This window comes from Microcaecilia unicolor, chromosome 3 (genome assembly GCF_901765095.1).
Source record: "Microcaecilia unicolor chromosome 3, aMicUni1.1, whole genome shotgun sequence".
Taxonomy (NCBI): Eukaryota; Metazoa; Chordata; class Amphibia; order Gymnophiona; family Siphonopidae; genus Microcaecilia; species Microcaecilia unicolor.
Genome location: NC_044033.1, coordinates 420,972,028 through 420,984,759, shown reverse-complemented (window position 1 = coordinate 420,984,759; position 12,732 = coordinate 420,972,028). Strand labels below are relative to the sequence as shown.

Here is a 12,732-nt window from a genome sequence, read left to right as displayed (position 1 = left end):
AAACAAAACTGCAAACTGTTTAGATCTATTCAGTATATAAATACTGAAAATAAATAAATATGTAAACCACTTAAGTTATACCACAGAAAAGACTGTATATCAAATGCATTACCCTTTATCCTTATCCTTATATCAAGAATCTCATAAACACAGGTAGGGGTAAGTCATGTCCATGTCAGGGCTGGAGCTTAGACAGCTAACATGAGGGCTGGCACCAAATGCTAGCCATTATGACCAGCTGATAGCATAGCTGCACTTCATGCCAACTCAAGAGGTGGCATTAAGTGCAGCTGTGCTACTGGAAGACCAATAGCAAAGGCACTGACCCAAAGTAGAGAAAACCACAGGTATGGGGGTAGTAGATCAAGCTACAACTTTCACAATGATGGGTGAACCATCTCCCAACACCCCTTGGTGCCACAATCATTCAACATCAGCCCTACCAATAATAGAACCCTGTACAGAATTTTCCTACCCTACAGCAGACCCCCCACCCCTAACAGCAGGCTCAAACTCACCTTTCTGGGAGTCACTCAGGGGTTCCCTGGTAGTTTAGTAGTACAGAACAGGAGGTGTCTCTCTCTAATTCTTCCCTTTTTTATCTGGGTTTCAAAATGGTGCCAATAACTCCTAGCAATAATCATGTGGTAATGCCACTTAGGGTCATGCTTCCATATAAGGAGCGATTGACTTTATATGAAAATATGACCCTTGATTGTATTACCACAAGATTACTGATTGCTACCATTAATGTCATTTTGAAGCCCAGAGCCAAATGGGTCAGGAGAGGGGGAGGACTGCTCTTGTTCCATGCCATTAGTCTACCAGAGAACCCCGGGCTGAGTCCAGAGTAAGGGGAGGGAAGTTTGAGATGGGGGTAGGTTCAAGGATATACTGTTGCTGCAGGGACAAAGTTACAATGTAAGCCCTCCAGGGACAGGAAAAGTACCTACTGTACCTCACTTTGAACTACAACTCAAAAAGGCACAAGCTAAATCTACAATAGCATTTTCTACTTCTAGTTTGGTTTACATATAAAGCTACTTGCATAAGTAGTTAGTGACATGCTCCTCTGTGTTGTCCTTCCTGATCACATATTTATGCTCTCCTTGTTGTACTCACCCTGGATTTTTGTTTTTGTCACATTACACCATCCAACTAATATGAGCTACTTTTTACAATATTGCTGGATTTTCAGATTCATTCTTGATTATTTGTCTTTTCAAATCCAAGCAGGTAGTGAAGGAATTCCACTACCTAAAAAGATTTACAATCTAAGGGACTCTTCTACTAAAGGGTGCCAAGCACTTAATACATCATTAGCATGAAAGAACAGGTTACTGTAAAATGTGTTAAAGCTTTTTGCACTATTTTGTCTATCTTAATGTTGTAAACCTTACGTTACAATTAAAAACAAATTCTGAGGGGGTGTGTCATGGGCAGAGAGTGAGTATTTCTGTTTTTATTTATTTAGCATCTCCAAAATAGGAGGTAGCAAGTGCTCCCACATTAATGTTACTACGCAAAGCTTTGCGCAGAGGCATTATTATAGCCAATGAGGTTTAACTGAGGCATTGTAATTACTTGTTAAAGACTTTTCCCACATTAATGTTATGCAGGTGCCATGCGCTAATGACAATATTTTTTTTTTTATTGCATTTGTATCCCACATTTTCCCACCTTTTTGCGGGCTCAGTGTGGCTTACAATATGAAATGAATAATGGAAATACAATTTGTTACAAATTGGTTATGGATTACATTGTGCAGAGTTATGCGAGACAATCGAGGTGTCGTTAAGGAATGTAACAATGGAACACATACATTGAAACATTGGAAGGAGACAATGGGAGCTTAGAGGGCAATATTAAGGCATAAAAAACATATGGTATACATATTTCTGTGAGTAAAGGTATGAGTGATGTGAGATTATGGGGGATGAGAGTTCAGAAGTGGATGTATGATGCATTAATGAACAGTAAGTGTGGACTTTATGTGTTTTGGCTCTTTCCGTAAATTTTTTCAAAAAGATGGGTCTTCAATAATCTGCGGAAGGAAGCTTGCTCGTGGATCGTTCTTAAGTTGCGCGGCAGTGTATTCCAAAACTGCGTACTCATGTGAGAAAAGGTTGACGAGTGTAGCGTCTTGAATTTCAAGCCCTTGCAATTGGGAAAGTGGAGGTTGAGGAAAGTTCGGGATGATCTTTTGGCGTTTCTGGGTGGTAAGTCTATTAACTCAGACACATGACCTGCAAATTAAAAAAACAAATGCCCTGAGAAGTGTCGCATTACATCTGGGCTTATGGTCAGATTCTATATATGGCGCCTAAAAAATCCATGCAGTAATGATTTCTGCCTAAGTGTATTCTATAAGCAGCGACTATATATTTAGACGTGGTATATAGAATATGCTTAGGTGAAAATTCTAGTGCCTAAACAACGTGCATCCATTTAGGTCAATGAAAATGTGGCCTAAATCTCTACATGTAAATTTAAGTACACTGGACCATATTCTATAACTGTGTGCGTAAATTTGGAATGCCCACAAAATGTCAATTTCCCTGCCCATAGCCATGCCCCTTTTGAACTCCACACATTAGAATTTATGTGCCATTCATTATAGAATATGCTCACTGAGTTGTGTGCATAAATACTACTACATATACTAGAATACTTCGGAGTAGGAGGCACAGTTCTCAAATGGTTCAAAGGATTTCTGACCACAAGATCCTACCAAGTAACTATGAATGCGGACAGATCACCCCCATGGATACCTGAAGGTGGAGTTCCCCAAGGATCCCCCCCTCTCACCATCCTTATTTAACTTAATGATGATGCCTTTAGCCAAACTTCTAGCCAATCAAAACCTCAACCTCTACATATATGCAGACGATGTCACAATTTATATCCTGTTTAAACATGATCTAAATGAAATCACCAACGAGATCAACCAAAGCCTCCAAATCGTACACAATTGGGCTGATGCATTCCAACTAAAACTTAACGCAGAAAAAACACAATGTCTTGTACTCACCTCACAACACAACACAAAAAACTTCTCCACCATAATCACACTATACTGCGCTCTCCCTGTCTCACAAAACTTGAAAATTCTTGGAGTTACCATTGATCGAAACCTCTCTCTCGATACCCATGTGAAGAATACGACGAAAAAGATGTTCCACGCCATGTGGAAACTCAAACGATTAAAACCCTTCTTCCCGAAATACATCTCCCGTACCCTGGTACAATCAATGGTAATAAGCCATCTGGACTACTGCAACGCACTGTACGCTGGATGCAAAGAATAGACCATCAAAAAACTCCAAACAGCCCAGAATACTGCTGCCAGACTTATATTTGGAAAAACTAAATATGAAAGTGCACAACCCCTAAGAGAGAAACTTCACTGGCTCCCACTTAAGGAATGCATTGCGTTCAAGATCTGCATGACTGTACACAAAATCATTCACGCAGATGCCCCAATCTACATGCTAAACCTTGTGGACCTACCTCCCAGAAACGCCACAAGATCATCCCGCAAATTTCTCAATCTGCACTTCTCCAGCTGTAAAGGACTAAAATACAAGCTGATGCATGCCACTACCTTCTCATACATGAGCACGCAGTTATGGAATGCACTACCTACAGACCTGAAATCAATCGATGAAATAACCAACTTTTGCAAATCTCTGAAGACATACTTCTTCAACAAGGCCTACAAAGAGAACCTATAACCTCACTAATCCACTTCACCAACCCACCCAGCTATGAAAGTCCACCTTCTATACTTAACCCTATCACTTCCTTCTTTCTTCCCTGACTTAATCTCTGCACATCACTAATTGTATCTGATACCCTGGAATTACAATGTCATAACAAAACTATGTAAGCCACATTGAGCCTGCAAATAGGTGGGAAAATGTGGGATACAAATGCAATAAATAAATAAATAAATTCTAATTATTGTCAATTAGTGTTCATTATTGCTTGTTAAATGCTGGGCTTGTTAAGCCAATTAACTTATGCATGTTGTTATAGAATATGCCTAGATTTTGGTATGGATCTCTAGGCGCGCTATATAGAATCCGGGAGTTAGTGCACAGGAAAAGCCCATGTTAGATTTGATTTATTCATTTGATATACCGCTTAACACCACAAAAGTTTTAAAGTAGTTAAGACACATTGTGAAGGATGGATAAGATGTAGCGTCAATTTAGCCAATCTATCAGCTAATATTTTTGAGTAGATTTTACAGTCATAATTAATCAGCAAAATAGGTCTGTAATTTTTTGTTAAGCAACGGGTCACAGCCTGGTTTTGAAAAAAACACAATTACTGCTTCCATGAATGTTTCCGCACTAGAGTGTGTGTGTCAAAGGATTGATATAATTTAGGTGATAGAAATCCCTGAGAAGCTTGGTAAAACTCTGTGGTGAAACCATCATGTACTGGAGCTTAGTGGGATCTAAGGCCTTTGATGGCATTATACATCTCTGAACTGCAAATGAGGCAGTTTCAGTTCTGAAGTTCAGTTTGTGTCAATTGTGGAGGTAATAAGTGATTCAAAGATGCTTGCAATTGGTCAGTAGTAGGGCTAGCTAGTGCCTGATGTATAGAGCTGTTCATAAAAAATACAAAACTGATCTTCAATTGAGTTTGGATCTGTATAGAAGGTTTCACCAGCCTTAATAACGTATTTTATCAACTTTATGCTTATTCTCTATATAATTACAATGTTTTTAGTACATAGTATTTTCTTTTAAAAGCAGTAAACCTGCTCTTTCCGAAACAAGTGTATTATACTGAAATTTCAATTCCTGAAGTTGAAAATGCAAAGAGTTATTAGACTTCTCATAATATTGTTGTTCAAGGGTTTTAACAGTTTCTTCACTACAAATGAGAAAAATGCTTGTCTCCCATGTTATTTAAGAAAAACAGAAAGCAATCATAAAACCACAAGTGTATCCAGACAAACAATCCCACCCAACCAACCACCCACATAAACACCCATCCCACCCTAACCCTATAGAAACTAGCTATAATCCTAACCATGAGGGGGGTTAAAAAGTCACCCATAAGAGGGATAGAACCCACAGGAAGAAGTATCATGATGAGCATCACAAACCAGCATATCAGGAATATACTTAACATCAAAATATAAAGTTAAGGACAAAAATTTGTTATACAGCAACATTATAAGTGCAAAGAATGACAAATCACCCTAACATAGAAGTGAGCAGTGTATTGCATAGCCACTTATTCATCAATCAGGAGGTCATTTGTATCAAAGCTTCTTGCTCAGGTATATACTTTTCCAAATTGCTAGGTTCCAGATAAGTTTTAGTTCTGTTATTAAGGATAATCTTCATTTTCTCGAGATCCAGTAACCCATTGATGGCTTTGAAATGTTGATGTAATGCCAAAACCGTTTGCACTTTTCTGCTGTAATCTTGATATAATCAGTAGCAATATAAATATTTTGGCTTTTACATGTAATCTTCTGCAAGGATCTCACTTTTTCAAGAATAACCACTACCTGAGGGTATCTCAGTACTTTAAGGACTAATAGATTTGGCTTGGAAGTCCCCAACGATGGGCACAAAGGGACTTGAGCTCTTTCAATTCTGAAAGGATGGTTAAACTGAATATTCAGAGTAGCAGGTACACATTACTCTAAAAAATGAATTGGATCAGTACCTAATGTTCCTTCATAGAGGCCCAATATCCATAAGTTACAGCAGTTACAATTACCATGATCATCCAGCATACATTGCATGCAGGGCCTTCCAGTTCATCCTTTGATTGGAGGCTGCTTCATTGATGAGTATATATTTCTTCTCAAGATCCCAAGACAAGAATCCAAAGCAGCAATCCATGAAGTAAGGTAAGTTCTGACTTGCTCTCCTTTATCTGTCATACTTTTGGATAATACCATGGATACCTGCTTGTCCTTGTGACTCTAAGCAAGTCACTTAACCCTCCATTGCCCCAGGTTGAAATAAGTACCTGTATATACTATGTAAACCGCTTTGAATGTAGTTGCAAAAACCACAGAAAAGCGGTATATCAAGTCCCATTTCACTTCCCTTCCCCTTAATTGGTATGCTAATTCAGCCATGCTGCTCACCTCAGTGGGGGCTCGTGCCTGACTTTGTTGGCAGAGGAGGATCGGGTTTTGGCCATTTTGCTGATAAATTCAAGGTGAATTTCCAAGCTTTGATTGTAGCATACTGAGACACAGTAATTAGGTGAATATGTTGAAAAATGGTGTTTTGTGTACTAAAAACTTCTGGTTCATGGGAGCTCCTCACTCACACCTCCATCCTAAGTGGGCTAACGAATGTCCCATCTCCCCCTGATTCTGATACTCCTTACTCTAACATTCCTATCTCCCCTCACCTCAGCACCCCACCTTCTGCTCCCCCCACCCAACAGTGAAACTCCCCAATGCTCCTCCCACCTACTCGACCCCCCAAAGAACCCCCAGAGCTTACCCAGGGGCCATCCTGGTGGTCTAGTAGGCAGGGTATGAACAGTCCCCTTCTACTCCCACCTCATCTGGATCTGGTGTAAAATGGTGCCCACTGACCCTGGCAGTAGTCTTGTGGTACTACCAATAGAGGTCAGCCTTCCATACAAATGCAATTTGCATGAGTGAAGAGAGGGCAGTGAAATTACATCAGATTAAGCCGTGACTTGCTCTCTTATTTTTTTTAAGTGTTCTGTTTTATGAAATTATTTAATTAGGGTTCAATATTCAGCCAGCAGTGGTGAGCATTTTTTTAGCCAGCAGTGAGCATTTTTTTTTTTTTTTTAGACAGCATTATTCCTGGATATTCAATGCCAGGCCATGTTGGGCAACAGCATTGAATTTTCAAGTTTATGTGTCTGGCTATGTCTTATGTGGTTAAGTGCAATACTCAGCAACACTGCTAAAGGGCTCCTTTTACCACGCCATGGTAGTGATTCCCAGAGCAGCAAATGCGACAAAGCCCATTCAGTTTCTATGGGCTTTGTCTCATTTGCCACACAGGAGTCACTACCATGGTTTGGTGAAAGGAGCTCAAAGATAGGACTGACTTTTATGTTGTCTGATTTAAACATTAAACATAGGCACTTCTTAACTGCATAAGTGCTAACTCTGCCCATGGACTACCCACAAAACAGCCAGCTTTGAGTTTAGCAGTCTGTGGTGATATCCAGCAGCATTAACCAGTTAAATGCCACTAAATAGCAGCAGATAGCCCCACATAAGTGAATAAACCAGCCAGGAGCTGTTTCTTGGCTGATTAAATCACTTTTGAATATCAACCCTTTAATTTTTATTTCCCTCTCAGTAGCAAAGCAAAACATTTTTTTTGAAGTAAATACATTATCTTTCATGTTTACAAATTTAATCCTGGGTGTAACATAAATGCTCCTTTTTTTAATACCACTATTCCTATATCATTTAATAGTAATTTGCCAACAAAACCTCCAAATTCAAACATTAAATATGCCATTAATCTCCTATTAGTGGAGTACTGCTTTTTAGTAGACAAATTAGCATTCAGATCTTGATTTGTTCTGTGTGCCTTACTTGTTTAGTAATATTTATTTTGGCACATAAGTGAAAGGCGGCTGTTCTAAATGTCCTGCTAATTTTTTTTTCCAGAAAGGATTTAAAATATGAAAAAGTTACAAAGTTGTGGACAAGACTGTGCTTCCTGTTTATAAGTCACCATAAATATGAAAGGTGGCGGATGACATTTTTCAGCTGAGGGAGTCAGCACACTGTTGTGTTGAGAGGAAACCCCCAAGCAGGGTGGTCTTACACTGACTTTGTTGACCTTGAGCAATGTCTAGTGAAATAATTTTAAGAGAATAGTAGACAGTAGTTTGAAGCAAATGTAGCTACTTTAAAACTGTCAAGACAAAGAGATTTTGAAAAGAAGCTTTCCTTGGAAGCAAAAGCTTTTTTAGGTGTATTCAAAGTAAGAAGTTATTTGAGCTATTTAAATTAAAGAAAATGACTTCAAAATATTTTTCTCTGCTAGCTGAGTTTTCTTGAACATTTCCTGAAAAAGGAATGGAGGGTCAAAAATAGGGAAAATGCAAACATGTTTACATCAAATGCTTTCACATCAGTAAAAGCTAGAAACTGAAAACTAATAGAATGTTAAGGGGACCAGAATATGTTCCTATGAGGATATCATACTAGAATGTATGGGCAGTAATCATTGTCCCTGCTTTCTTCCCCTGCCAGTGGAGATTCAGGGATTTATTTTCCCAAATTCCCAACTGAAAGGTAATTATCAAAATTGGAAAATATAAATGATCAAGTTCTATATTAACAAAGATAGAAGCACTAGGAGCCTTCACAAACAGGACAAAACCTTTAATTTGCACACCATGTACTCTGTATATAAAACTTGTACCATTGACACGACACGGGCCATGTTTCGGCACTAAGTGCCTGCATCAGGAGTTGTTCAACTATAATCCAAGCAAAACAATGCACAATGTGCCTACTTTCTATACTCAGAATCATAGCTTCTTCAATTGCTTGGATTACAGTTGAGTTCCATCTCCATTGTTTTGCTTGGATTAAAGTTGAGTTCCATCTGAACTCTGTTTTCAGCGGGTGTTCCTTTCTTAGATAATCTGAATCAAACAATCCCTGACGCAGGCGCTTAGTGCTGAAACACGGCCCGTGTTGGGTCAATAGTAGAAGTTTTATATACAGGATACATGGAGGGGCATAATCGAATGCGAACACCCATCTCCATGGGTGTCTATCTCTGAGAACGGATAAGTGACGGGGCAGGACAGACCGTATTTTCGAAAAAAATGGGCGTCCATCTTTTTTTCGATAATACGGTTTGTGTCGGGCAAATGCATCGGATTTGTGCGGATTTGAGCTGGGCGGTTTCATTTTTCAGCAATAATGGAAACCAAAGGCACCCAGCTCAAAAACAAACAAATCCAAGGCATTTGGTCGTGGGAGGGGCCAGGATTCGTAGTGCACTGGTCCCCCTCACATGCCAGGACACCAACCGGGCACCCTAGGGGGCACTTGTAACAATTAAAAAAAATTAAAATACCTCCCAAGTCCATAGCTCCCTTCCCTTGGGTGCTGAGCCCCCCCAAAACCCACTGCCCACAACTCTACACCATTACCATAGCACTTATGGCTGAAGGGGGGCTCCTACATGTGGGTACAATGGGTTTTGGGGGCGGTTTGGAGCGCTCCCATTTACCACCACAAGTGTGACAGGTGGGGGGCGATGGCCCTGGGTCCACCTGGCTGACGTCCACTGCACCCACTAACAACTGCTCCAGGGACCTGCATACTGCTGTGATGGAGCTGGGTATGGCATTTGAGGCTGGCATAGAGTGTCACAAATTCTATATTACAAAGATTCTTCCAGATCTGATATGATGACATAAATGTGTTCCATAAATGTGCGAGAAATATCTTTTTTGCATAAGTTAAAATATTAACAACATTGTATTCATTTCATATAATGTATATTGCAGAATAGATGTATCACACATAATTATACTTGGATAGAGTGGTTGAAGATGTGAATGGTGTGTGTAAGTGAGTTGCACGGTAGCCTCATATTGTTGGGATGATTCAGATGTGGAATAATAAATGTAATTAGAAAATAGCAGTGGAGTACTTGTTTTATTTGAGTTAAAACTTAATGCCAAGAAGTGCAGAGTGATGGATTTGGGTTGCAGAAATCCAAAAGAGATTTACCAGATAGAAGAGGAGAGATTAGTAAGCTTGGATCAAGAGAAGGACCTTGGGGTGATGATGTTCGAGGGTCGGAAGGTGACGAAACAGTGCAACAAGGTTGTGGCCATGGCCAGAAGGATGCTAGGCTGCATAGAGAGGGGTATAACCAGTAGAAGAAAGGAGGTGTTGATGCCCCTCTACAAGTCGTTGGTGAGGCCCCACCTGGAGTATTGTGTTCAGTTTTGGATGCCGTATCTTACTAAGGATGTAAAAAGACTTGAAGTGGTTCAAAGAAAAGCGATGAAAATGTTATGTGATTTGCATTGCAAGACGTAAAGGTAAGACTTACTGACCTGAACATGTATATCCTGGAGGAAAGGAGAAACAGGAGAGATCTGAGCAGATGATCAAATATTTTATAAATATTAATCCACAAACAAACCTTTTTCAGAAATGAAAAGGCACTAGAACTAGAGTACATGACTTGAGGTTGAAAGGGGGCAGACTTAGGAAAAATGTCAGGAAGTATTTTTTTTCACTGAGAGGGTGGTAGATACCTGGAATGCCCTCATGCGGGGGGGGGGGGGGGGAGAGAGGTGGAGATGAAAACGATAATGGAATTAAAAAATGTGTGGGATAAACACAAAGGAATCCTGTCTAGAAGGAATGGAGCTTAGTGGAGATTAGGAAGCAACACTGGTAATTGGGAAGCAAAGCTAGTACTGGTCAAACTTTTATGGTCTGTACACTGATCGTGGCTGGACAGATTCAGCTTCAGAAGTTTGAGAACAAGAATGGTGCTGGGCAGACTTCTAAGGTCTATGCCTTGAAAATGGCAAGGACAAATCAAGACCAGGTATACGTATGAAGTATCACATACCATATGAAATGAGTTTATCTTGATGGACAGACTGGATAGACTGTACAAGTCTTTATCTGTCATCATCTACTATGTTACGATATTTTACGCATCCACCACCCCTTTCTGTGAAAAAGCATTTCAGTAGATTACTCCTGAGCCAATAACCTCTTAACTTCATCTTATGCCCTTTAATTATAGAGTTTTCCTTCATTCAAAAAAGGCTTACCTCTTGGAGATATTTATATGTCCCTTTCATATCCCCTCTCCCCTGCCTTTCTTCCAGAGTATACTTGCTGATGTCTACAAATCTGTCCCTATATGCCTTATGACAGAGACCAATAACCAATTTTGTAGCCACCTTCTGAACTGTATCTATCCCGTTTATATATTTGAAGGTGTAGTCTCCAGAACTACGCACAGTATTCTAAATGGGGCCTCACCAGAGACTTATACGAGGGCAATATCATTTCTTTTTTCCTGCTGATCATTCCTCTCCCTTTGCACCCAAGCATCCTTCTGGTTTTGACTGTCACTTTTTCTATTTGTTTGGCCACCTTAAGATCATCAGATACGATTACCCCCAAGTCCCACTTTTCTTTTGTTTACAGAAGTACTTCACCCCCCTATACTATACAGTTACCTTGAATTTTTGCAACCCAAGCGCATGACCCTGCATTTTTGAGCATTAGATCTTAGTTGCCAATTTCTGGACCATTCTCCAAGCTTCACTAGATCCCCCCTCATGCTATTGATATCCTCTGGGGTGTCTACTCTATTACAAAGTTTGGTATCATCTGCAAAGAGACAAACCTTAGCAGACAGTCCTTCCGCAATCACTCACAAAGATGTTAAAAAGAGCAGGCCCAAGGACTGATCCCTGCAGTACACCACCGATAACATCCTTTTCCTTGGAGCAAAATCCATTTACCACTACTTTCTGTCTCGTTTCACTTAACCAGTTTTTAACTTGGTCAGTCACTTTAGGGCCCATACCGAGGGCACTCGGTTTATTTATCAGTTGCCTATGTAGAACCGTGTCAAAGGCTTTGCTATGCAGAACTGTGTCACGGGTTTTGCTAAAATCCAAGTACATCACATCTAGCGCCTCTTCTATGTCCAACTGTTTGGTCACACAGTCAAGGAAATTAATCAGATTTGTCTGACAAGACCTGCCTCTAGCGAAACCTTGATGCTTTGGGTCCTCCAGTCCAGTTGATTCTAGAAACCTCACAATCCTCTGCTTTAGAAGTGTTTCCATGAGTTTACTCACCACTGAGGTCAGACTAACAGGCCGGTAATTCCTAACCTCCTCCTTACTTCCGTTCTTGTGCAGAGGGACCATATCTGCCCTTCTCCAGCCCCCCCCCCCCCCCCTGGACCACTCCAGACTCTAAGGAAGCATTGTAAAGGTCAAACAATGGAGCTGCCAGAACTTTTCAGAGTTCCTTGAGTATGCTTGGATGTATCCCATCAGACTCCATTGCTTTGTTTATTTATTAGTTTAGCTAGCTTCTCACAAACACAATCTTTTGAGAATCTGTCCTGGTCTACCACACATCCATTCCCATTAGCATTTGCTTTCTGTGGTCCTACTCCCACCTTCCCCCCCCCCCCCCCCCCCGCCTTTCATCCATGAAAGCAGAACAAAAATTGGCATCTTTTTCATAAGTGTGGTATATCAAGTGATGTAAATAAATAAGTATGGTATACTTGGATTAGGACCATGGTATAATTGTGCTACCCTTTCCGAGAGGCAAGGTGATCTAAAGGAAGGTGATGAGATTAAGTCTTAGTCTGGTTTCAGAGTGATAGAGAATAGCTTGAGAATTAAAGTCTTAGTCTGACAGAGGGCACATCAAGTGTGTCTGCATATGCTTAAAGTATTACTGCTTTGTACAATCTGAACTGTGATTTACTTGTAGAATAAAATAAAAGGTCCATGGCATCCAGTATCTTATTAGTGGCCAATCTAGGTCACAAATATCTGGCAGGATCTCAAAACGTAGATTGAAGCAATATGAAACATATTTTAAAACATTGACCATTGTGGGCTGAAATGCACCAGGATATTCCATACTGGGCTTAATCCAGTTACCAGCATTGAATATCTGTATCTTTGCAGGTCACTAGAAGTTATCCAGGTACA

At 40.2% G+C, this 12,732-nt stretch overlaps 1 non-coding gene across 1 annotated transcript; it reads left to right on the top strand.

Annotated features, from left to right (window-relative positions):
• Positions 1-1,526: 1,526 nt before the first annotated feature.
• Positions 1,527-1,664, top strand: LOC115467404. The gene has a single exon (XR_003941699.1). It is a non-coding gene; the product is annotated as a U4 spliceosomal RNA (small nuclear RNA).
• Positions 1,665-12,732: the final 11,068 nt, after the last annotated feature.